This window comes from Xenopus laevis, chromosome 9_10S, assembly GCF_017654675.1.
Source record: "Xenopus laevis strain J_2021 chromosome 9_10S, Xenopus_laevis_v10.1, whole genome shotgun sequence".
Lineage (NCBI taxonomy): Eukaryota > Metazoa > Chordata > Amphibia > Anura > Pipidae > Xenopus > Xenopus laevis.
In genome coordinates, this window is record NC_054388.1 from 36,056,473 (window position 1) to 36,081,015 (window position 24,543).

Sequence of the window (24,543 nt, forward strand, 5' to 3'; positions counted from 1 at the left end):
TCGCAAAGAGCAAAACAATTCGCACCAATAAGACTAAAAATCCACATTTCACAATGTAATATTGTTCCTTAAACTGTTATTGCATTGCGAATTTTAATTGCGCATTGCGAATTTTAATTGCGCACTAATAAGAAGTGCTTGAAGGTGTCGTAATCTTTTGGAACAAACATAACGACTTTTTCTGTAAGAAGTTTTATTACATTGACTGCGCATTGGCGCAAACTATAAAATTCGCAAACGGTCTTTCACTGTCGGAAGTGGTCGCTAAACAATTTCCGAGCACGCAAAAGCTATATTAAATTCGCACAAAGCAAAATTTGTTCGCGCAAAGGCATAACTTTTCGCATTGCGAATAGTTTTTCCGTTAGCGATTTTTATTACATTCCCCCGTAAATGTCTTAAAGCTAAAGCTTAAAGGGTGATGGACGCACTTGCATATATACTGAAATAATTGTGAGATAGGACCAGGGAATGTGTATTGTTTAATTGGCCAAATCAGTAGCATTTCCATTGTATTTAAACACATGTTGCCTAGGAGTGCACCCACAACTCTCCTCTTCTGTATTTTGTATTGTAGCCAGAAGCTGCATGCTAAGCTCCCCACACCCGCCCTTTTAAACAAATGGTGGTCCTATGCTTTTAAAAATGGGTGTTGGTTTGGGCAGTCTCTCTCTCTCTCTCTTAAAAGCTGCAAAAGTGAGTGGCAGGGGAGGATCTAGCCCTCATACTGAAACCAAGGTTCAGGAGACACTTGTCCCAAGTAATGCTACTATGCAGAGAGGTACAAGCCTTTTATACTATGACCGGAGGTAAACAGTTAGGGATCACCGTATGAGTTAACCTGAACGTGGTATGGCGGCTTATCAATTTTAAGATCATAACTTTGTAACTAAAAAAAACCCGTGTTTTTGTAAAAACATGCCCTTGCGTATATACTGAATTACTTATGAGACAGAGGACCAGGGAATGTGCATTGATTAATTGGGCAAATCAGTAGCACTTCCATATAGGGTTGCTACCCTTTCTGGAAAAAAATACCGGCCTTCCTATATTTTTATGTTTTATCCCTATATATAACATTGGCATCAAGTAACATTTTTACCGGCCAGGTGGCAACCCTACTTCAATTGTATTTGAACACATTTTTACCCCCACAACCCTCCTCTTTTGTATTGAACAAGCCTTTGGAGCAGGTGGTTTGTGGTTTATAAGAGAACTATAACTAGGAACTTATAACTGGTACATTATTTCAAATGAAAGCTGTCAGGTTCAGTTTGTGAGTACAAAGATCACAGAAGCTAGTGTTGGCTGGCTTATTTGGACATAAGTATATGAGATCGCCTGTTGAGTCCCCCAAGGCACACACTTGGTATAACAGCCGTTCTTCTGGAAGAAGCGAGGTTAATGAGAAATGTCTCTCACTTTTCATGCTTTGTAGCAATGACAATAACAAATGTAAATGGGATCTCGCTGATCCATAGCCTCTTGTTTCGCTAGGTCTTATCCTGGAAGCCTTGTGAGACTGGAGCTATTATGTGACTTCTTGTGCACCAAAGCTAGTTGTGTTGGATGTAACAGCCATTGTTTTGGGCAGAACAGATCAACAACTGCCTTTCAGATATTCTGGAATAAATGACACTATTTATGCAGTGCACGGTTTATTCTTTAATGAACAGGCAACAATGTCATCTAGTAAACTCTCTGTGTGACTCCATCTAAATGACCTTAGAGCTCTTCTCCCTCTTCCTTCTTTTAATAACCTGTGCAATAAAATCTTTAGCATGCTGAGGCTTGGGAAATTAAAATATCAACAGCAGAGCCAAACTAGGGGTAGGCAGATGCCTTGGACACAAATTGAGGGGATGCAAAGTTTTTTTTGTTCTTTTCTTGCCACGCTGAGACCTCTTTGCACATACCACCAGGTATGGGAGGACTGGCAGCGAGCGGTGGTAAATGAATGGGGGTGGAGGATCTTCAGCAAGCTGCTGTAGTGGACTGTGGTGGTGGAGGTTGGCATTGGGCACCAGTATCATTTGTTCCAGTCTTGATCAGCAAATTTCCAACATTTTAATTTTATCCATGATTTTTCTTACTCTCGTAATCAACTTTATCCTTTCTAACTTTTCATTACAGCAGAACTTTGGAATTATTTTAACTGCCATAAAATCCCCAACAAACTGAGCATAGGCTGCCATCTTAGATTTCTAGGCCCACCCACTGGTCATTTTCCCAGTGTCACAGGAGGTGAAAGAGCTTGCTCAGTAACATGTTAGTCAGAATAAGTTATAACAGGTCCTTGCTTTATAGGGGTCAAGGTGAATGCTACATAAAAAAAAATCATTGTTCACTATTCTATATGGAATGTTCCATTTATAATGGAGCCTGTTGAGTTATACCAGAGGTGGAATGGAAAACTCAACCCACATTTTCTGCATTCTGTCAGAATTCATATCTGTTTTTCTGCAATATAACATTAAAAAAGGGGCAATGTTTCAAGTAACAAGTCATTTGTGTTCAAGCAGTAGTCCAGTAGTGATACACAGATTGACTACCTACCTACCAACCCACCTTCCACATGAGTGTATAAATAAAAGAGGCAAAGACCAGGAGGAGGAATGATGGAGGTGCTGGGTCAGGTTTATATCACAAGCTGTGAGAGCGAGGCCGGGGGCCTTGAGTCTGGCCTGCACAACACTATAGTTCACTAAAAGCTATATTTGCTTGCTAGAATCTTACACTAAATTGGCTACAAGACTACATGATATATTCCTACTTTGCTATGTTAATATGCCAAAAACAAAGATATATTAAGATAACCTGCAACTGGTGTTCCTTTTTTATTTTTATAGCTATGCCTTGGCTTTGTCTGTTGGGAGCACTTTTCATAAACACTGTGGCTGTTGTAGCTGTAAACCATTGACTTAAACGGTGTTTTAGCACTGGAATGGCTGGCATTTATATAAGAAAAGCTCCCGTATTATACCGTTTTTTCACTTAAAGCCTATCAGGGAGCTTAACCTTCCCTCTCAGCTCCACTTCAAAAAATATGCCTACGTTAGAGAGATGGCTCCATTAAGTAATAATAAGGACAGAGCCAGCGTTTCCATAGCAGCCGCATCTCCATGGAGGTGTGAGGCCTACAGGCTTCATCAGTTACCATAGTGACTAAAGCAGGGCCCTCTTCCTTTGTCACCATGTGTTTTTGTAGCGATGCAATACAATTAGTTGACACAATAATTTGGTAATTACAAATGCACCAATCTAGCATTTATTTAATCCGATATGCCTAACGAGAGGAATTATTCTAATTTGTTTTTGACAATTGCAATTAGATGAACCCTGTTACTTCCGTTACCCCGCACTTCCATAAACCTATGCCAACGACTTGTAATTAATCTACACTTCACTAATTGGGTATTTGTGGATATAGGTTATATGATACAAATATGTCATGCCGCCTGCACATCACAGCATTTAATGTCTGACATAGATGTCAGGGAGGAGCTATGCTTCAAGGCAGTGCAAGAATATAAGCCCCACCCTGGCTTAGGCAAAAGCAGTGGCGTAACTAGATGTTACTTGTTCCACAGCAAATTCATTTTAGGACCCCCAAAATATCCAGAGGTTGTCTTGTTTTACAATTATATGTTGACATTTCGCATTAATTAGAGCCTCATGGGGCCCCCTATACCTCCTGGGCCTCCCTGCAGCCGCAGGGTCTGCTTAATATGTAGTTACGCCCCTGGACAAAAGTGCCAAAGCTATAAAGAAAAATGGTATATCCATCAATTGGCATGCCTCCTTCCATCCTAGTGGCACAAGCTGGAGACCATATATTCTTTATGATATCTTTTTTTCTAATTAATTTTTTGTTTGCTTGGGGCAGCTTTTACTGCCTGTTTTTTTTTCATAAAAACGTTAAAACCATAAAAATAGATAACGTGGATCCACACAACAGCAGGGAAATTACAACAGCTGTTAGGGCATTTAGGGGTACAGAGAGACTGGTGCAGGTCCTGGTTAATGCAGTTGCTGGATCACTCAGGAGTATGGAAGTTCTGGTGAGTGCCATGACTAATACAGATGCTGGAGCACTCAGGGATATTGACCTTCTGGCGAGGGCCATGACTAATACAGATGCTGGAGCACTCAGGGATATTGACCTTCTGGTGAGTGCCATGACTAATACAGATGCTGGAGCACTCAGGGATATTGACCTTCTGCTGAGGGCCATGACTAATACAGATGCTGGAGCACTCAGGGATATTGACCTTCTGGCGAGGGCCATGACTAATACAGATGCTGGAGCACTCAGGGATATTGACCTTCTGGTGAGGGCCATGACTAATACAGATGCTGGAGCACTCAGGGATATTGACCTTCTGGTTAGGGCCATGACTAATACAGATGCTGGAGCACTCAGTGATATTGTGGTTCTGGTAAGGGCCATGATTAATATGGATGTTGAGGCACTTGGGATACGGAGGTTCTGGTTAACGTCCTTACTAATAAAGTAAACATATAAAATAGATCCTATTTCTCATATTAACTTCCATTTATACTGCATCTGTTCCCACTTATGGGGGGGGGGATAACCTAGTTACTAGACCTGGAACAAACGTTGCACTTGTTAGTGATTAATGGTCTTTTACAGCACAGTCTCCAACTCAAATTTCCAACTCCAGCACAAACCAGCAAAAGTTATGCTTCCATTTAAATGAAATACTCTTTGGTTAAATACTCTGTTATAAGCCTACTAGGCACTAAATCTTTTCCCTTCATGGGCCACTGTCGTTAATTGATAAATTATTAGGCCTGAGAAATAACCCCCCCCCTGCACACACACACACACACATCTGATGTATTGGCTGAGAAAGGCTTATTTTCTTAAGAAAATAGATATCTGCTCTGTATATATTGCTTTGCCTGTATTTTTCCACATACAGGAGTGATAGACGACATGAACCATTCGGAGATGGTGCTGATAATTGCTTCTCTCTGTTTATGCTTCCTACATAAACCTTTCTGTTCCGCTGTTCCCTACAAATGCTTCATGTCTGGATTGCTTCCCGGCAGCCCCCAAACACCTTATTGTTCTTTGTCTGTACACCAACTTATACACATCAGGCCAGTAGGTTTTAGCTGCAATATTACATCCGAGGCTGATCTCATGCCTGAAAGTACCTGTTTTGTCTGTGTTCAGCCCATTGTCTCAGCTAATATACATATTCACATTGCTGAGCTAGAATAAACAGTAGCTTCTGTTCTGATTATGTAGTGGTTTATTAGTGCATAATTATACCCAGTAAAATAGACACTGGGAATAAAACTAGGTGGAATCTGCCATATATATGCTTCCTCAGCTGAAGAGTAACTTTCTTTGTAAAGAAGTTGTTATAAGTCTACAATGTCCCTCTTTTTCTTGCTTTTTTAAAATTTATTTTCTAGAAATTCTGCAGTCAGACTGGGGGGATCCTGAGCCCCCTAAATGCCCTTCAGAGCTTACATCCCAATCATGAGGTTCACTCAACACCGCAATCATGAGCATACCTTGTATTCTCACTTGTTAGGGGGGATGCACAGGGGGGAGCACCCCAAATTTCAGCTGCTTAGCACTAAGGTGTGCAAAATTGGGGCCCCTGGTGCTCATTCAAGAAAAAAATGCTATTGGGGTCTTTCTGCACCAGATTAAATAGCCAATGTGTGGTGCAGAGTGCAGTTCTGGCAGACGTAAGGCAAGCCTGTCCTTGCCACCTGCCGGCAATAAGTACAGGGCTATTTGTTGGCCTGCACCCAATGACACTCCTTCAGTTTCATAAATGAATAACACCCAGGGATTCTAAAATGTCTCCCCACTTGCCTTTTATTTTAGTTTAGTGCTACTAAACACAGCCTGTCACCATATTTCTTGTTGTTTGCCCCTTGCCTTGCCAATGGTAAATTATCCCATGGAGATAGCTTTATTTTTAATGCTTTATGTCAAAAAGAAATTTCTCTCCACTCCTACTCCCCTCAGTTGCTGCTGCAGTGGAGAAATATAAGGCACATGCATGGGGATGGGGTGCTGGTTGCTGCGTCAGCTTAAACTATGGCGGGTGGGGGGCCCTGAGGGGATGTGGGGGGTGAGGGTGCCAACCTGAGCCCGAGTCCAGCGTTGCTTATGTACCTACAATAAGAATAGCTACCTTTCTATACTGCATGAGCACTAGGGATGCTGTTGTTATTGCTCATTGAGAATGTTCAAGCTTTTCTCTGCCATATGCATAAGCGTAGGCTTGATGCAAATGCTGCCCTGCTATGTGTGAAAATACTATGTTTATAGGCAAAAAGCAGTACAAAAAACCCCAGAAAAATAGAAAAGTGCAAAAATAAAAGACTAAATTATATACAATAAATATGACCAGGTTCCCCAATAGAAAATCAAGCTTTAAATGGCCATGTATCTAAACACTTCATAGAAAAGACAGTAAAGTGGGTGCGCAATGGGCAGAGTGTACACACTATGTGAAGAAAATAGTCTCTTTTCCCATTGAAAGGAACACAATGCATTAAAGTCATTGGAGAAGCTGCTAAATATTTTTCATCCAGGTGTCCCAGTGTTCTATAAATGCTCCACCTTTGTAGTTTAGGAGGATAAAAATAATAGAAAAGGAAAAATAGACTGTCTCCTGTTGTTTATTGCTTGCCATCCTCCTTCCGTGTGTAGGTTTGCAGTGTGCTGAGCTAGCCTGTCTCTAGGCTTTTGTGCTGTAACAATAACTAAGAGATAAGTAAACCATCTCTTTTATTAGGGAAATGAAAGGAATAAACTGACAGCATAATAAAAACAATTTGAAAAAAATGTCCTGGGAGGGGGGATTATGTCTTCAGCACAACAATGCCACTCCGTTTTACATTGCGAATGTTGGGTGTCTGTTATTTGGTAATTAAATCTATTACAGGTGCTGCGTCAGCCAGACTGCTGCAGGGACGGGGATTATGGAACTACTGAGCTACTGTGTCTGTAACTGGGCTTAAAAATCTGTGACTGTCTGTATCTACATACTGTATCTCTCTGTTGATCTATCTGTCATCTATCTATCTATCTATCTATCTATCTATCTATCTATCTATCTATCTATCTATCTATCTATCTATCTATCTATCATCTATCTATCATCTATCTATCATCTATCTATCATCTATCTATCATCTATCTATCTATCTATCTATCTATCTATCTATCTATCTATCTATCTATCTATCTATCTATCTATCTATCTATCTATCTATCTATCATCTATCTATCATGTTGTATCTTCTCTATCTCAGTCTATGAGTCACTGTAGTCACAATACTACAGGCCACTGTAGTCACAATGCTCTTGCAGTGGAATACCAGAGAGATGTAGGCAATATTAAATCAAACATAGAATATGGCAGAACAGAATGAGCAGCCCAAGATGAACAATATGGGCTCAGTGTCTCATCTTATTATTTTTAAATATAATTTACATTTCTGATCCCTACTGTTGAGGGGCAGCTGGTCTAAATCTGATCTTGGACAGACACATCTGTTGTTCCTGGAGGGTTTCCTGCTGCCCCTACCCAAGAATATGCCACCAAAGCAATTGGTCTGTTCCTGAAGCAAAACTTGTTAACCCTGAGCAGGCGGAATGATAGTCTCAACCAGGCACAAGGGCCTAGATATATGATAGAATGGTAATTACTGGAGGCAAAGTACTGACCAAAAATACATGGTTTTGCATTAATTGACATCACTTGTGACTGTAAAAGGACTATGTTTATGTGTATGTGGCATATACAGTATATATATTTATGAAGGGTGAGCACATCTTTGCATACCCTGCTGTAATGATTTTGGCCTAATCAGCAAGAGCCACAAGCAAACAAAGCTGCCAGTTCAACTCCTTGTAAAAATGGCTAAATTGATATCTTGAGCAAGCAGGGCAACACACAAAGAGGGTTATGTAATAAAAGGCACTAAGTTTGCCCATGGGCAGTAACCTCTAGCAACCAATCAGCAGGTAGCATTTACCGGTCACCTGTTTAAAAGCAACCATTTTATTGGTTGCTATAGGTTACTGCTCCAGGGCAAACTTAGTGCCTTTTATTACATTTAGGGGTAAGGGGTCACTATTATATTGAACAGAAATGTATTATTACAAGATATATCTGTTAGTGATATTATAAATGGTACTCAGACATTGGCTGACTTAACCACTATCCAACCTATTGGTCCTAACAATACCCCTGTTGGGTCATCCAAAACATACATTTTCCTTGTGACTCATAAGAACTTGGCCACCACATCTTCTTTCCTCCTCAGTCAACCTATCAAAATCTTTTTCCATCAAGAAATAGACTAATCATAGTAAGAGTGGACCATCTATCACAGGGGTCAGCAACCTTTACTATCAAAAGAGCCATTTTGCCCCCTCTTCCACTGAAGAAAAATAGTCTGGAGCCGCAAAACATAACACAGATTATAAACTTTTAAAAGTTTTAAAACAAACAGAAGTGCAGTGTGCGTGTGTAGGACTACATTGAAATAAATAAAACACTGAATAGCCCTATTAAATTCTAGTGTTCTCATCTGTTTAATGTAAATTCTGTTTCTGAAGTTCAATGCTGATCTTCCCTGTATTGTCTTGAGTGTGTGACCGCGTTAAGGACCATGATGAATCATCTTGCTGCTGCTCAGTCTTGCCTGTCACTCCTGGGACATCTATACAGCCCTCACAACTGCTGGCGGCTTCCTGAGTGTGCGACTGCAGTAATCTAACCTTTAACTTACCCCGGTCACACACTCAAGCAGCCGCCAGCAGGTGCGACGGCAGTATAGAGGTATAGCCAAGACTGAGCCGGAGCAAGCAGGATAAAGAGCAGCATGAGGCTCCGGAGCCTCAGGTTGCCTACCCCTGATCTATCACATTTCCAAGCAGGTGACTCCATTTTCCCCTATTGAAGAACAATAGAAACAGAGAGTGCACCAGAGCCACTCAACTCATTTGCTGGTCTACCTTTCCATATCACTGGAGCTCTGTTGGCCTCAGGTCCTTCACCTTGATGGTACTCCATAAAGACTGCTCTTTTCTTTATCCCTTTTCCAGACTATTGTGCAATGGGTTAAGACTTTCACTTTCTCTCCTACTTTCTGCCAACTAATAAGATCTGGTAGAAGTGAATGATAAAATACTCTCTCTGAATGATTTAATGGAGCTCTTGCTTGGGTTTGCTGAGCTCTGCAGGCAAATGGCCTGTATTTTCTGGCACCGTAATTAAATCAAAAAAGGCTAAGCATATCCCTCGCTGAGAAGAGGAAAAATGGATACAACATGGGATCTAGCTAATGGCCACAGAGTGTGAAGCATATACTGGTTCGTTCAGAGCTTTTGATAGAAGTAGAGAGACATGAGGTCCATTCGTTTTATAAAGTAGAACAGTCTTTGGCTTTGGGAGTGGTAATTCACAACAACTGAAGAGCTATATTATGAATGACATCTGTATTTGAAATAAAGTTCATATATTCAACTATTTGCATCCTGCCACCAACACAGTTAAAGAGAACGCTGTTAGTTCTAATAGCAGCAATATCCCATCTGCTGCACGCTCGTTTGTACCCTTAATTAACACAAAAAGCAGCCTTTACGGAAGGTAATTATGCCTTGGCACTTGCTTGTCGGTGGTGTTTTGAAGAACAATTTTTAATGCATTGCAATCTGTCTGGGGCAGCAAAATGGAGGGCAACAAAGAGTCAAGGTGAGGATCACCCAGTGAATAATTATCAGCGCTAATTACATCGGTGGGGAGTCTTTTGTTGTGTCAGAGGTTAAAAATAAGATGCTCATTTGGCAGATGCCTTGGATTATTTATTTCCCATTAAATGAAATTTCATACAGAAAAAAAAACAATTCAAATAATAAAACGGGGATATGAAAAATGGGGTTTTCATGACCCCCCCCCCCCGACTTGGCTGTTCGGGTTGCCTGGGGATCCCAGCCGGCATTGCCCGGCACCGACTGCCAGGATACTCATTGCACCCCATTTACCATAGACATTATATGTAGATATACTTGAGGCTGGTGCAAGGTATAAATATAGCAAGTGCCTCACTAATCCATTTACATACGGCAAACACGAATGCAAATCATAATTGGATTCTGGATACACTGAGGATTTATTTACTAACACAGGGCAATTTTGCACCTGGTCAAAAATGAACGACAATTAATGGGTGCCTTCTGCTTCCAGGGCTGTTCAGGAAACCTGTTGTCTCCCATCAATTTGCATTGAAGAATACCAGCCAATTATCACCTTTTGGTGGGCATACAGCAGCTCGGCAGACCTGACTGGGAACTGCATTATAAATTGTATTTCCCTATGTGAGGGCAAAGCAGTGATTGGGAACTCCTTTTAAATTCCAATACAAATTTCAGCAGCACTCCGGTATAGTGAAAATTTATTTGTGCAAATGAAGCAACGTTTCGGGCGTAACCAGCCCTTATACCGGAGTGCTGCTGAAATTTGTATTGGAATTTGAACTGGACCTGGGCAGACAGAGTCAAAGCCGGCAACAGCGACACTACAAAAAGCGGTGAAATTGATTGTGTAGCACTACTCTCTATGTTTGTAGGAACTCCTTTCAATACACTTGTCTGGAAAATCAGGGTCCCATACACCCCCGGTTATGCCAAGATATGAGACTGTCAGAGGGTGCTGGGAGCTGTAGTTCATATTTATCTGACTCAGATTAGGGCCCTTTTGAATTAAAATTTTCCCTATTTAGGGGTTAAAAATAAATAGTCCAGTAGAATCATGAGAAGCTGCTGCCAGGAATCAAAATAATCAGTATCAGTAAGCCTATTAATCCTTGGCACAAGGGCCACATGTGGCATTAGATACGGATACAGCAATGGCAGGATAAAATGACCCAGAATAAAAGAAACCTATGCAAATTATCCTCATTATGTAAATTAAGCACAAAGGGGGTCTGACTGAGTTCTATGGCAGAGATATTACCCGCTGTGCCTGAGCTGTGTACTCCTGCCAAGGACATACACGGATACCGCCGATACCGCCTCCCAGGGACATGACTTCTTCCCTCCCAAAAGCCAGAAAATCTTCACTGATACAGACTTTTATTCCAAAGATCAAAACCATCACTGCTTAATATTAACACATTTCTATACAGCATGAAATATAAATGGATTCCCAGCACAGCTGAGCTTTATAGGGGAATAGACACCCCACTACAACCTTAGAAATCATCTCAAATCTGAAAAGTCACCCTGCTTAGTTTGTGCTCTTGTGGTCGGACTGGGCTGGTGAAAGAACCCAGTGGGCCCTGCTGACCCAGACCTGCTCAAAAATGATGGGCACTCCCCCTGACCTCTTCCAGGTATGTCAGGTATGGCATAACACAGGTAGGGGCCCCTGAGAGTGTGTGAGGCCCCTGAGGTGGCAGCCCTGGTGGGCCCCATTCTGGCACTGTGCTCTCTTACTAATACCATACTCCACTGCCCTAAAGGAGGGGAGACAGTTAAGCTTTTAGTGTACCTAGGTTCTATTCCTGGTGAAAGCACCTATGCTAATTTCACAGCTTTACTCCTATTACTCCTAAAGAGATTGATTCAGCCCAATTCTATCACATATGAAGCCAAACATCAGGCCATCTTCACAAATCCAGACATTCAGTAGTTAAATAGACAATATGGTACTACTTATTACTACAGATTTTTTGCTTCTAATTTTTCTTCCATTCCGACTTTTATAAACTCCGCCCTACATTCTTCGTTTCCCAATCTTCTTTGTTCTGCCATTCCATTTTGTCACATTTATCCTTTTACTACCCAGTAGCTTCTGCTAGTCTGCAGTTCACAGCATGAATGACTTGTTTGCAGCAGGATAAAATAGGATCTGTTCTGATCTCTGAGGGTGACACATGTTAATATCATTTTATAGTATTTTTGCTGGACAAACACCTATACTCACAGCTTCTCAGAGGCATTTTTAAAGGGGGTTCAGTAGGGGCCACTGCCCTGTGCCCCTCATATAATGAGGCTCTACATAAAGGAAGCTGTGGAACTGTAACAGGAAGGATGTGAAACTATAAGTGTAACTATATGGGCAGCAGAAACCACTGTCACAGTGGGGCCAGTTGGAAAGATCTTCAATGCCACATTACCCCCACCTATTCAATGCCACATTACCCCCACCTATTCAATGCCACATTACCCCCACCTATTTTTATATCACAAGCTTGTGCAGAGGGGCAGTGGTGCAAGGCCCTGGGGTGTAATTGCTGCGGGGGCTGGGAATTTATAGTTAACTAAATGGAAATCTCACAAGATCTCTTGTCAGTAATGATGAGCAACTAATCCTAGCACTAGATTTTTATCTAGTTAAAGACACAGCCTTTTTACTAGAGTAAGGGTTAGTTCACACGAGGAGATTCGGGGAGATTTTGTCGCCTGGTGACTAATCGCCTCGTCTTCTGAGCGACAATCTCCCCAAACTGCCTCAGCGTGTTTTCCCATAGGCTATAATGAAAAGTCGCCTGCGTGAAAGAACACGTGTTTTCCACAGTCGCCCGAAGTTGCCCACGGGCAACATCGGGCGACTATGGAAAACGAATTGCCGCGTGTGCTTCAGCTCAGGCGACTTTTCATTATAGCCTATGGGGAAAACACGCTGAAGCAGTTTGGGGAGATTGTCGCTCAGAAGACGAGGCGATTAGTCGCCAGGCGACAAAATCTCCCTGAATCTCCTCGTGTGAACTAATCCTAAGGAGGTCTCTAGCAATGAATAACAGATTGCATTTCAGCTGCAGAACAAAACAGAAAGCCCATGATTCTTCATCCACTCCCATAGCAGACCTTTAGGAACACATTTAATAAAACTATATTGTAAGTTGGTCAATACAAGTGGGTTTCTTAAAGGGGGACTATTAAGAAAATGAAAATTTAATATTGGCTTCATCATACCGAAATAAGAATCTTTCTAAATGCATTCAATTAAAAATTCTGTACCGTTTCTGAAATAACCAAGTTTATCTTCAGCATTCCTCTCTCAGCATCTATTTCTCTTCATTCTCTCTTCATGCAGCAGTTGGGTGTCAGATGAATGATCCAATATATCTTATAGGGGGACTCCTTTTGCCTAGAGCATGTATTACAGCTCACCAGAAATCATGTCTCTCTACATGCAGAATTTGTGCAAAGGGCAGTTCTTTTGTTAGATTTTGTTTGTACTGGAATCAGTTATTTGAGTGAGCTCTAATACATCCGCTAGGAAAGGAACCCCCTCTATAAGATATATCGGATCATTCATCTGACACCCAACTGCTGAATGAAGACAGAATGAAGAGGAAACAGATGCTGACAGAGGAATAGTGGATATAAACTTGATTATTTCTGAAACACTGCAGAATTTTTAATTGATTGTATTTAGAAAGTGTCTAGTTTCAGTATGATGAAGCTTACAGTATATTAAATATTAGTTTTCACGATAGTTCCCCTTTAATACCATACAGAGAGGTAAAATGCTACTCCTACTCCCTACTCATAAGCCACTTCTCCAAAGACAAAAGCATTACTTTCCTGCACTCCCCCCAGCCCTCCCCCTGCACACACCTAACTGCACCATTCCTCTTCCCTTATTTACTGTGATGATGAATGACTTGAGTTTGCCTCATCTATCTGTTCGGCAGGTTCATTTAGATGGGGAGTACAGTTTGGGTTAGCCCCCACTCTTCTCTATCCCAGTTGCCATGTACAGACAGTAGAGGGAGGTGGGGGTAGGAGGAGATATTTGATTAAAGGGATTTTTTTGCAGTTATGAGATCAATATTTTGATCATTACAACTCTCACTCTCCTTATAAAAACTCATCCCTGCTGCGCTTGGGAGAAGCCGCGTCATAAAATGTGGAATCAGTCGCCGCACGGTGCTTCATAGCTCTGCTATTGACCTGGAAGCAGAATATTTATCTTGTCTGGTTATGGGAATACAAACGCCGTTTCTCTCATAGAGAGGAAAAGGTTACAGAATTCACAAACACGCCATAAAAACGGAATTGGAATTTTAGACGCATCCGTTCCTGTGAGCTGATTTCCTGGCAGGCGATGCCATGTTGGTTATGTATTGCACTGTCCTGGGGCACAGAGTATTTATCTTGTTCGGTTACATAAATCCTAATGCTGAGCTACACCATAAAAACGCACTGCAGCTTCAGACTATAGCAGTCCTTCTGTGCAGGAGATAGGGTGCTGCGGTATAAGAGGGGTAGCTGCCATTAATGGTCATTTATGAACACAGCTGCAACGTGATTGAGCTAAATGCAGAGAATTGTTGCGCTAATTGATGCCAGACACACCCCTTGCACCTCTCTGTGTCCTTTTCTGCTGGAGAATGTTCCTTTGACGATAAGGGACTCTGCTACGCTAAAAATGGTGGTAATTCCAGGGTTCCCGAAGAGGGTTGTGTTAACAGATGCAGCAGATCTTGTACCACAAGTCTCACACACTAATGCCATGCTAAAGCCAAGTGCCAGAAGTGACACAATCCCAACTCTGGAAAACGTTGCAGTAACTTTCACCCAATTTGCGTGTATAGTGACATATAGTGACATATGTTTTGATTTATAACGTGCAACAGTGGTGGGCGCAACTCCCTGCTCGGCCACAGCTATGCTTGAGGGGAAGCATTGCGTTGTGGCTGCACATGTTGATTGGCGTCTGAAAATAGCACTTTGAACACTCCATTGCATTCACCCACGACCTTTATACTGTTTTTCGTTAAGGCAACTTGGCAAATAGACTAAACACACTCTAATGCCCCAGCGTTATAAAGGCATTAGAGGGCCCAAGTGCGCCTTTTACTCCCCAATCTATCGAAAACACACACATAAGGGTGCAAATCAAAAATTTCAGAGACGGCATTATTGTGGGAGCTAGGGTTGCCAGATGGCCGCTTTTTTTTTCAGCCTGGCCGGTAAAATTGATGGTTGATCCCAATGTTATTAATAGGGAAAAAAGATAAATATATAGGAAGGCCGATATTTTTTTTCCAGAACAGGTGGCAACCGTTGTGGGACTCTTCTTAGCTTGGGCCCAGTACCAGCACATAGTAATACCTGCTTTTCATAAACAGCACATAAGTTGCTCTGTTCAATATCAGATTCGGGATGGTGTCACTTCTGGTACAATGTCAATAACAGCAATAGATTGGACTTGCGCTTAGTCCTTGGGTCCATAGGTGCAACATACTAGATACATTCTGGAATTACCCCTCAGGTCTAGGCAGTTAAATAGCTGCATTGATATAATTGCAAGTTGCCAACCAATGTAAATGCTTTGTGAATTTTAAGTCAGTGCTTCATATACAAAACACACTTTTGTGACACTGTACCTGTCACAACTGAGCCATTCGTAAACATATTAACGCAATAAAATGGTTTGGTTTTCAGAATTCATTACTGAAAGTTCCGGTCTCCCCTTTAGAGGCAGAAATTAAAGCAGAACTGAAACTAATTGGTAATTATTTAAAGTAAGGCCCTATTACTCACCTTAAACTCATTTATATGAGTCACAGGGCAATGACCTTGCATTAAAATATGCTTCAGTGTGGGAAATAATGGTGGGGAATTGTGCCGATTATTGCACTTTGCCCCTTGCCAGCCAATTACTGCTGTACTGTTTGTACACAATTAAAGCAGCGAACAGACAAGGCTAGTGAGTTATCTAGGAATAACTGAAATCCTGGTCACATGACTTGTATCCACATATTGCAGACCAAACAACACAACCCCACTGTTTCTATTATGCACAGCTTCTTTTCTCTTGCTTCTGTATCATTTCATCTGACAATGCCTCTCTGTCCTTTTTGGGGGGTTCATTCCATGAGGTGAGGTTTCAGAATCTTACCTGGAGTGGGATGATTTAGAGGGAGGGCAGGCGAGGGCAGATGGTTCTGGTCACTCCACAGAGACAGGAAGCAGCTACAGAGAAAAAGAGAAATATATGTCTTAGAACTATTAGCATGCAGCTTGTACTTTTGTATTCATTGTAGAAGCTGCAGGGCTGTAAACAGGTTAAAGTCATTACTGTACTATTAGAGCAAGTCATTACTATCACCTTTAAATTAACTTTAAAATGGAATAAAGTGGTCTTACCAGTCCCTTCTCTACTCTTCCTTCATTCTAACATTCAATATGCCTAGTTGCTAGGGTCAAGTAAACATAGTAACCAGGCAGTGCATTCATGGATGTCACAATGGGGCAGATTTACTAAGGGGCGAATAATCTCCATCGACCGCTTCACACAGTACGCACCACTTCGCCAGGCGCAAATTCGTTACCACTACGCTAATTCACTAAAATGCGTAGTTGCGTCCTAGGCTCCGAACACTGGTGACTTTCACTATCGATACTTCTTCAGTGCGAGCATTTCATAGTTAAGATTCACAAGTGTTCATTTATGCCTAGCGAAAAGTCGCTAATGATCTTACGCTTAGGTTAATTTGAATAGGACGGGAACATTAAAGGGATCCTGTCATCGGAAAACATGTTTTTTTCAAAACGCATCAGTTAATAGTGCTACTCCAGCAGAATTCTGCACTGAAACAGATTTTTTAATATTCAATTTTGAAATCTGACATGGGGCTAGACATTTTGTCAATTTCCCAGCTGCCCCTGGTCATGTGACATGTGCCTGCACTTTAGGAGAGAAATGCTTTCTGGCAGGCTGCTGGTTTTCCTTCTCAATGTAACTGAATGTGTCTCAGTGGGACATGGGTTTTTACTATTGAGTGTTGTTCTTAGATCTACCAGGCAGCTGTTATCTTGTGTTAGGGAGCTGCTATCTGGTTACCTTCCCATTATTCTTTTGTTTGGCTGCTGGGGGGGGGGGAGGGAGGGGGTGATATCTCTCCAACTTGCAGTACAGCAGTAAAGAGTAATTGAAGTTTATCTGACTTGGGGCAGCTGGGAAATTGACAATATGTCTAGCCCTATGTCAGATTTCAAAATTGAATATGAAAAAATCTGTTTGCTCTTTTGAGAAATGGATTTCAGTGCAGAATTCTGCTGGAGCAGCACTATTAACTGATTCATTTTTTTAAAAAAAGAATTCCCATGACAGTATCCCTTTAATGTCGTATGGACGTCTTTATTAGAGATGTTGGTGCAACTGCTTGAAGTGGCCCTTTTTATTACAAATGTCCAAGGAAACTTAATTAAGGCAAAAGAGATCATATAATGCCCTAGATAAGAGCCCACTGTAAAATGAATGTTCCATGGTCCTCAAATGTCTGGGGAAAAATGTTAACCCAAAAAAGTTCAAGTTAGGACTTTTGCATGCAGGGCTGGATTTACATAACAGGCACCCCTAGGCCCGCTACCGTTCATCGCCCCCGCCCCCTCTCTTTTATTTGTGCAAATTTTCATTTTCCGGAGCAATTGGGATTGGTGCACGCGAGATTTAAAAAACTATCGTATTTCCTGCGCATCCTCAGTGTTTCTGAACCAATGTGGGTGCGGTTGGGCAGCATGCCGCCCCCTAAACTCCTGCCGCCCTAGGCCCGGGCCTTGGTGGCCTTTCCACAAATCCAGGCCTGTTTGCAGGCAATCCCGCTTAAAAAAAGTCGACATCGTTTTAACTTTAATGCTTTTTCGGCTGACAGGATATGATATAAGTGACGTAAGATTGAGGAATATCTAGCTTCATTCTAGCAGTTCGTCTGGTCTGAGGTGGCGAAGTCAACTCTGGCAAAAGATGTAACGCTCAGTAAAATCCGCACTTTAGTGAATTTGCAGAGCAATGACCAGTCGCCTGGTGCGAACGAACGCTAGCGATGGTCTCTTTCGCTAGCGAATTGTCGTATGTGCCTGTGAATGGGCGATGTCCCTGCGGGTGTGATTTCTGGCGAAAAGTCACTAGCGTTAGCCACTTCGCCCTTTAGTAATTCCGCCCCAAAAATATTATCTTTAAATATCCTTGTTTACTTTATATTAAAATGTTGCAAAACAAACTTCCCTTTTAATTAATAGTCTTCCTAATAAGCATTTCATTCATATATATATATATATATATATATATATATATATATATATATATATATTTCTATGTTATGTCTTCCTCACACACATTTCTGTCATGTCACACATCAGCAACCTTTCAGCATCAAACACAAGCCTGTGGCAATGGACTGACAAATATGTCTGATCTGACATTAAGGCCCCCCCCCACCTTCCAAATATCTTTTTTGCCTTCAAGGCGAACAACTAACAAGCTGCTCTGTGCATCCCCAAGGGGTGATCGACCGTTGGAAGAAAAACAAGGAATAGAGATTTACAGTATTGCAAGCTCTCCAGCTGCACCACCGCAAAGAGTCTAGTGAGACAAAAGTGGAGCTTTAGAGGGGGTTATAGTGAGCTGGAAGATGTCAGAGAGCAGATCATTGCTGTTAGAAGGAATATAATGAGATGCTGCAGCCTGCAAATGATACCTCATAGCTGGCATCCCATAAAAGTCTATGGTGCAGACTTCCTAACGTATAAAAATACCCATAATGGGTCAGTTTTGTTGTTTTTTTTTAAGCTGCCCTTTACAACGAGCAGAACAGCAATAATCCTGTAACCGTTTGTTTCATGATGCCTGGAAAATAAATGTTTAACCACAGAAACGATACCTTTATCACTGTTTTATTGCGGTGTAAATATTCAGCCATTCAGGCCTTTAATTCAGCCTGGCACGCAGCTCTATAAAATGATCCTACCTTTTGGCAGTTTATATATGGAGGGTTGCCGGTTTAGGCGAGGAGTTATGAGGCTTGGAAAGATAAAGGGGGGTGAAGGAATTAGAAAGAACCTTTAGCATCCCTCATCAGGTATTACAATACGCGTTACACGTGTTGTGTGTATATCCTTTAACTTGGATTTTATCTTCCATTTATCTGTTGGTCATACCCAATAATGTATAGGGTCATCATTTATTTTTTTTTGTAAGTTTTTCTTTATTTGATTTCAATTAACAAGAAATAGTAAGACAGAAGTTAGATGAAGAGGAGAAAGAAGAAGAGAAACGTGCTTTCCCGCTTAGGGATTTAACAAGGACATTTTAATGCAATTCTAACCATACCAATAAATACTGTTCCCTGCAACCAATCTGTTAAGTCTGTTTACGGGTCGGCCAACCATCGATCCCATATTTTCCCAAACGTCATAATTTATTCTGGTTGTAGCATATCCCTTTATATTTAAATGAATGGAACACAGGGGCAGTCACATTGCTTGTGTGGGCTCAGACATTCTTTATAGATATTAAAGAACAGCTGCTTCTGTTAGATCAGTGTCATGAACTACAGTACCTGGCTTGCATTCAGGAACAACAAGAATAAAAAGAAGACATGCCTCCAAATTTTTATGTGGTGTACCCAACATGCCTCCAAAAAGTGTTATTGGATTGTTATTAATATTTGTACTCCTCACAAAAAAACTTTTTGGAGGTACATTGGGGACCTGGATAATGTTCATGTTGAGTCACATGACTGGGAGAGAACGGGGCTAATGAAGAACTTCAGAAAGTATTTCTACGAACTGTGATTGTATTGAACCCTATTAACTGCCTTATGATTCCTGCTCTATATTCCTTGTATATTCCTTGTTTTCACATAAATGGCTAGTACTTGTACTGGTTCATAAAGGTGGATAGACATACAGTATACAGTATATCTGAACTCCATCAATACCTATGATTAAGTAAGATTAAGTACCAGAGGGTATAAAACGCGTAAGACATAATATCAGGTGGTCTGTATGCCTATTTTTTAACATGATTTTTGAATTAAATGTAAGCTTTTTATGATTTTACCAAGTTATGGGATAATTTTTGGTTTCTGATATATGTGTCCTTGGAACTGGGGGCACAAACCCAGGAACTATGGCCCTTTGGACTGGCCACTCAGCCTTGGACTTCTAATTGTTTATATCTGAACTCCAGCCCACATGCAGTAAAATATGTGTTGATCCCATGACAGGCATTAGGTTCCCTTGTTTAGATACTGGTTGCTATACTGCGGCCCCCTCCCCCAGTTTCATATATCAACAGAACATCATATATCTGTTTGTGGATTTATTATAATGTCCCAGCATCTAGAGTCCTGCGAGGTCCATTTTTTGGGACCGTACCCGACCCGTAGCCGGAGTGACGTCATCGGAAGTAGATGTGACCAGAAAAATGGAGTAAATATCACTAATGAGAAGACCCGCAAACCTGCAGAACCGCCGACCCGCGTCTTTACTCACACACGGAACTTCTACCCGCAGGGTACCGCAGGTTTTTGCGGGTTACCCATGGGTACCCAACCCGCTGCAGGACTCTACCAGCATCCATATGCATTATAATGTAACAAAACTACTTGGTCTCCCTATAGGGCCTCTTGGATTCTGAAGGCTCAGGCAAATGCCTGCTGTGCAAATAAGTCAAGTCAAATAGACTTCTTGATAATGAAGTTCTCAACCCCCTAACCACCTCCTCTGCTACACAAAGGCTTGGGTACACTTCTGTCAGTCCATTACCCATTTTGTATAGCATGTCCTAGATTTCTTTAAAGGGGAACTTCTGACTATATATTGTGTGTACACAATGGGAAATACCTGAAATGGCAGTAGACATAGGAACAGGGACAGGAATTGTAAAGCTACAACTTTTATTGTGAAACTCAGAAAAGGGAATTCTTTCCCATATAAACTATTAAAGAGAATAGGATCTTGCAGAACATAAACAGAAATGTGTTCAAGCTGCAGTCACACTTGATCTGAATGAATCATTTTATTGAATTTTATTATTTTATGAATCATTTTATTTTTTATCATTTTATTTTTTCTCTGGGTAAGGTGCATGCCGGGCTGTGTTCCTTTATATTTCATTATAATAGCTCTCTTGCTCTAGATATTCCTTTTATTAGAAACTTTCCCTTTTATCCTTCCAGTGCTGAACTTATTGGCCTTAACCATGGCAACTTATATGTGAGGAGTTAAAGGCAAACTCTGCTTTGTACAGTATGTCAAAAGGGTTTATTTTACCTCTTTAAGTAGAGAATTACGGCCTCAGGGTACCAGGTACTGTCTGAATAAAATATACATGTTTGTATTTATGCAAATGTATAGGTGTTGCCCTATAGTTAGACAGTACAGTATGAGGGTATAGTTTATTGTGTGTCTTAGGTTTTAGCTTTCTCTAAGGGTGGTGATGCTGGAGTAACTATAGTGTAGACCCTGTGACACTGGGGTCACCCATGGGAGAGCCTATAAAAAAGGTGGACCAATGTTTGATGGCTATAAGGCCCAGAAGCCAGAGATACTCTTTGGCAGAGCTGTCTAAATGGAAACTCATAAGCCAGATGTGGCACCCAAGGCAGGGGTTTAAGGCTCCGAGCCAGCTCAAGTGGTCCATATATTCCTTTGCATGAACGTCAACATTTAATATAATCCTTGAGCACACAGTATGACATGATCTGCCCAATACATGGAAAAGTTGGTCAACTGTAGCCTGACTGTTCTGTAGCCTGTCTGACCTTACACAACTCCCCTGGAACAGTGTTGCTCACATTTAAGTGGTCCCAGGTGTACAGCGAATTGTGGTCCATTGTTCATGGGTTTGTATGAACAACCGCTTGATCCAGAGCTAATTGTTCAGCTCAGCCCAATTTGTCAGGCAAAGATCTGCTTTTAACATAGATAAATGAGCAAATGTAACCCTTAATTGTTAGCTTAGAAAACCTTGATGCACTTTAGACAATGACATGAGGAATGTATCATAAAATATCTGGTGTTCAGAATATACTGCCTGCCAGAATGTGACCTGTGTTCACTGACAGTGCACCAGAGTCGCATCTGCAGCAGATTAAGGGAATGATTTCAATAGCTCTGCAGAAAGATCTAAGAGGGAAGATTCAGCTTTCAGGCAGTGCAACACTGTGGAGAAGATGGATGAGAACAGAATGTTTAAGGACCAGCTGGGTCCTGCGCTCCATCACCAAACGCAAACACTAATTAATCCTGCGTGTAATCACTTGTCCAACTCATTAATCAACTGCTACTTCTCCTGAACAGAAGAATAAGGCGACAGAAAGCAAGGTGTATGCTTAGTGGAACACAATCAATAAATATCAGGCCTGAAGAAGGTGAAAGGGATACTGTCAAGGGAAACATTTTTTTTTCCCAAACGCATCAGTTAATAGTGCTGCTCCAGCAGACTTCTGAACTGAAATTCATTTCTCAAAAGAGCAAACTGAATTTTTATATTTAATTTTGAAATCTGAAATGGGGTTAGACATATTGTCAGTTTCCCAACTGCCCCAAGTCATGTGAAGTGTGATCTGATCTTCAGTTACTCTTTACTGCTGTACTACAAGTTGGAGTGATATCATCCCCCTCCCTTCCCCCCCAACAGCCTAACAACAGAACAATGGTAAGGTAACAAGATAACAGCTGCCTGGTAGCTCTAAGAACAGCACTCAATAGAAAACATTATATCCAGTTACATTGAGTAGGAGAAACAATAGCTTATCTGAAAGCAGTTCCATCCTAAAGTGCTGGCTCTTTTTGAAAGCACATGACCAGGCAAAATGACTTGAGATGGCTGCCTGCACACCAATATTACAACTAAAAAAATACACTTGCTGGTTCAGGAATGGCATTTTATATTGTAGAATGAATTATTTGCAGTGTAAACAGTGTAATTTAGAAATAAAAAATACACCATAAAAATCAGGAGAGAATCCCTTTAAGTCTTAGAATGAAACATTCAGGTCTCTGCACTGTTTTAGACCACATGCAAGTCATGAAACTTTAGGGCAAAAATTTAAAAACATGTTGTGAATCCCTCTAAAGACCTAGGGCATTCCCTATAGTCTCACACGTCTCTTTGCATGTGCCTCTTTCCTAGACTGCATCCTTATTTATATAGAGAGCTACTATAATATCCACATGTCTGATTGGCTAAAGCAGTCTAACAATTGTTTCAGACATGTGCAGTCAGTTGGATAAAAAAGCAGCCCATACAGACAGACCCAGCAATGTCATCTATAATGGGATATGCCTGCCTGCATGATCAATACCTGAATAGGTCTCTATCGGGTATTGACTTGGGAGCCCAGCTTTTGCTTTCTGACCCCTAACTCCAATAGGCTCAAAGAGTTGCATTAAAGTTGCATTAAAGGACCACATATTGCTACTAAAAGGCCATATTTATATAGCATTCAAAAAAACCTGCAGCATTTTGGGAAATAAATCTACTGGTGGGCTGTGTAACATTTGTTGATTTTTAAATAGTGCTGTTGGATAATATATACTCGAGATGCACCAAATCCCAGATTCTGTCCAGGATGGTCAAATCCAAGCCTTCTTTCAGTAGGATCTGGACAGATCCAAGAGCCTGGCCAAACCATATCAGAGTCCTATAAAAAAACAAAAAATATGCCACTGCGCATGATTCGGTATTTGGCCAAACCCATTAAGTAGGATCTGGGGATTCAACTAAATACTGAATTGAAAGGTTTGGTGCATTCCCTATATATCTAATATTGTCTAGGACCAAGTGCAAAAGCTAAGTACCCACATAATGCCATGTCTGCAGCAGGGTAGTTGTAGCACAAAACTTATTTAAAAAAAACTAAATTTTCCAAGCTGCATCTAACTTTGAACTGTTGCTGAACTATAATCCTTGATGCCCTCCTTTTGAACATGCCTGATATATACTGTATATATTTTTCTCTTAAACTGATGGGCAGTTCCTTCCCAAATTGGTCTCTTCCGTAACACAGACTCCACTTATTGCAGCCTAATGCTCTACTGAGCTCATCAAGAATAGTCAGCGTGCCAGGTGTATTGAAAAAAATCCAAAAAGGAGGAGAGAGGTATCATTAAAGGCATACAAGCGCAGTGGTGTTCTAAATTATCCAATCTGTTATAAGATACAATTACAGCTAAAGTGCTGGATAATGAGAGATAATTTCTATATCCATCACTTAAGTGTTAGCCGTTATAAAACACCTCGAGCTTAAAGGGAAAGTAATTGGTCTAACACAAGTGCTTGAGAGTCAAAGAGATGTAGCGCTAGTGTGATGTTACGGCACATTACAATTAAATATTCCTACCTCCAGTCTGTTTGGATTACTGACCCATTATGCATTACTGACACATTGGATTACTGACTTACCCTTGAACACTCTCCTGTGGAACTGCTGACTAAAAACCATTAGTATTTCATGTCTCTTGAGCACCTGAAAATAAAATCTAAGCCTCAGTCATGGTTGCCTTGTTGGTTTGAATTCCTGCACATCTTCTGCTACAGCAGCTGTGCTCTCCTACATGCACACATTCTGTCATATCTGCCTCTTCTCTGTATCAATATCCTTTGTCCAACATTGAGTTCCCTGTTTTATGGTTCTATAAGCTCTGTGCTATGTTTTCTTCTGCTCTTTGCATCACAAAGATGCCGGCAGCGTTTTGGTGACATCTTTTCTTTCACCGGCATCTACGAG

General features: G+C 41.1%; 1 protein-coding gene across 4 annotated transcripts in view; it reads right to left on the bottom strand.

Moving 5' to 3' along the window:
* Positions 1–24,543, bottom strand: part of raly.S (RALY heterogeneous nuclear ribonucleoprotein S homeolog) — a 74,483-nt gene that overhangs the window by 20,267 nt on the left and 29,673 nt on the right. For 2 of the 4 annotated variants that reach the window (XM_018238421.2, XM_041578530.1), the window contains exon 2: positions 15,924–15,997. The gene's annotated coding sequence lies outside the window, so the exon portion shown is untranslated. Of the gene's footprint in view, positions 1–15,923; positions 15,998–18,687; positions 18,871–24,218; positions 24,333–24,543 lie in introns of those variants that run through there. The other 2 variants (XM_041578528.1, XM_041578529.1) reach the window with 2 other exon arrangements.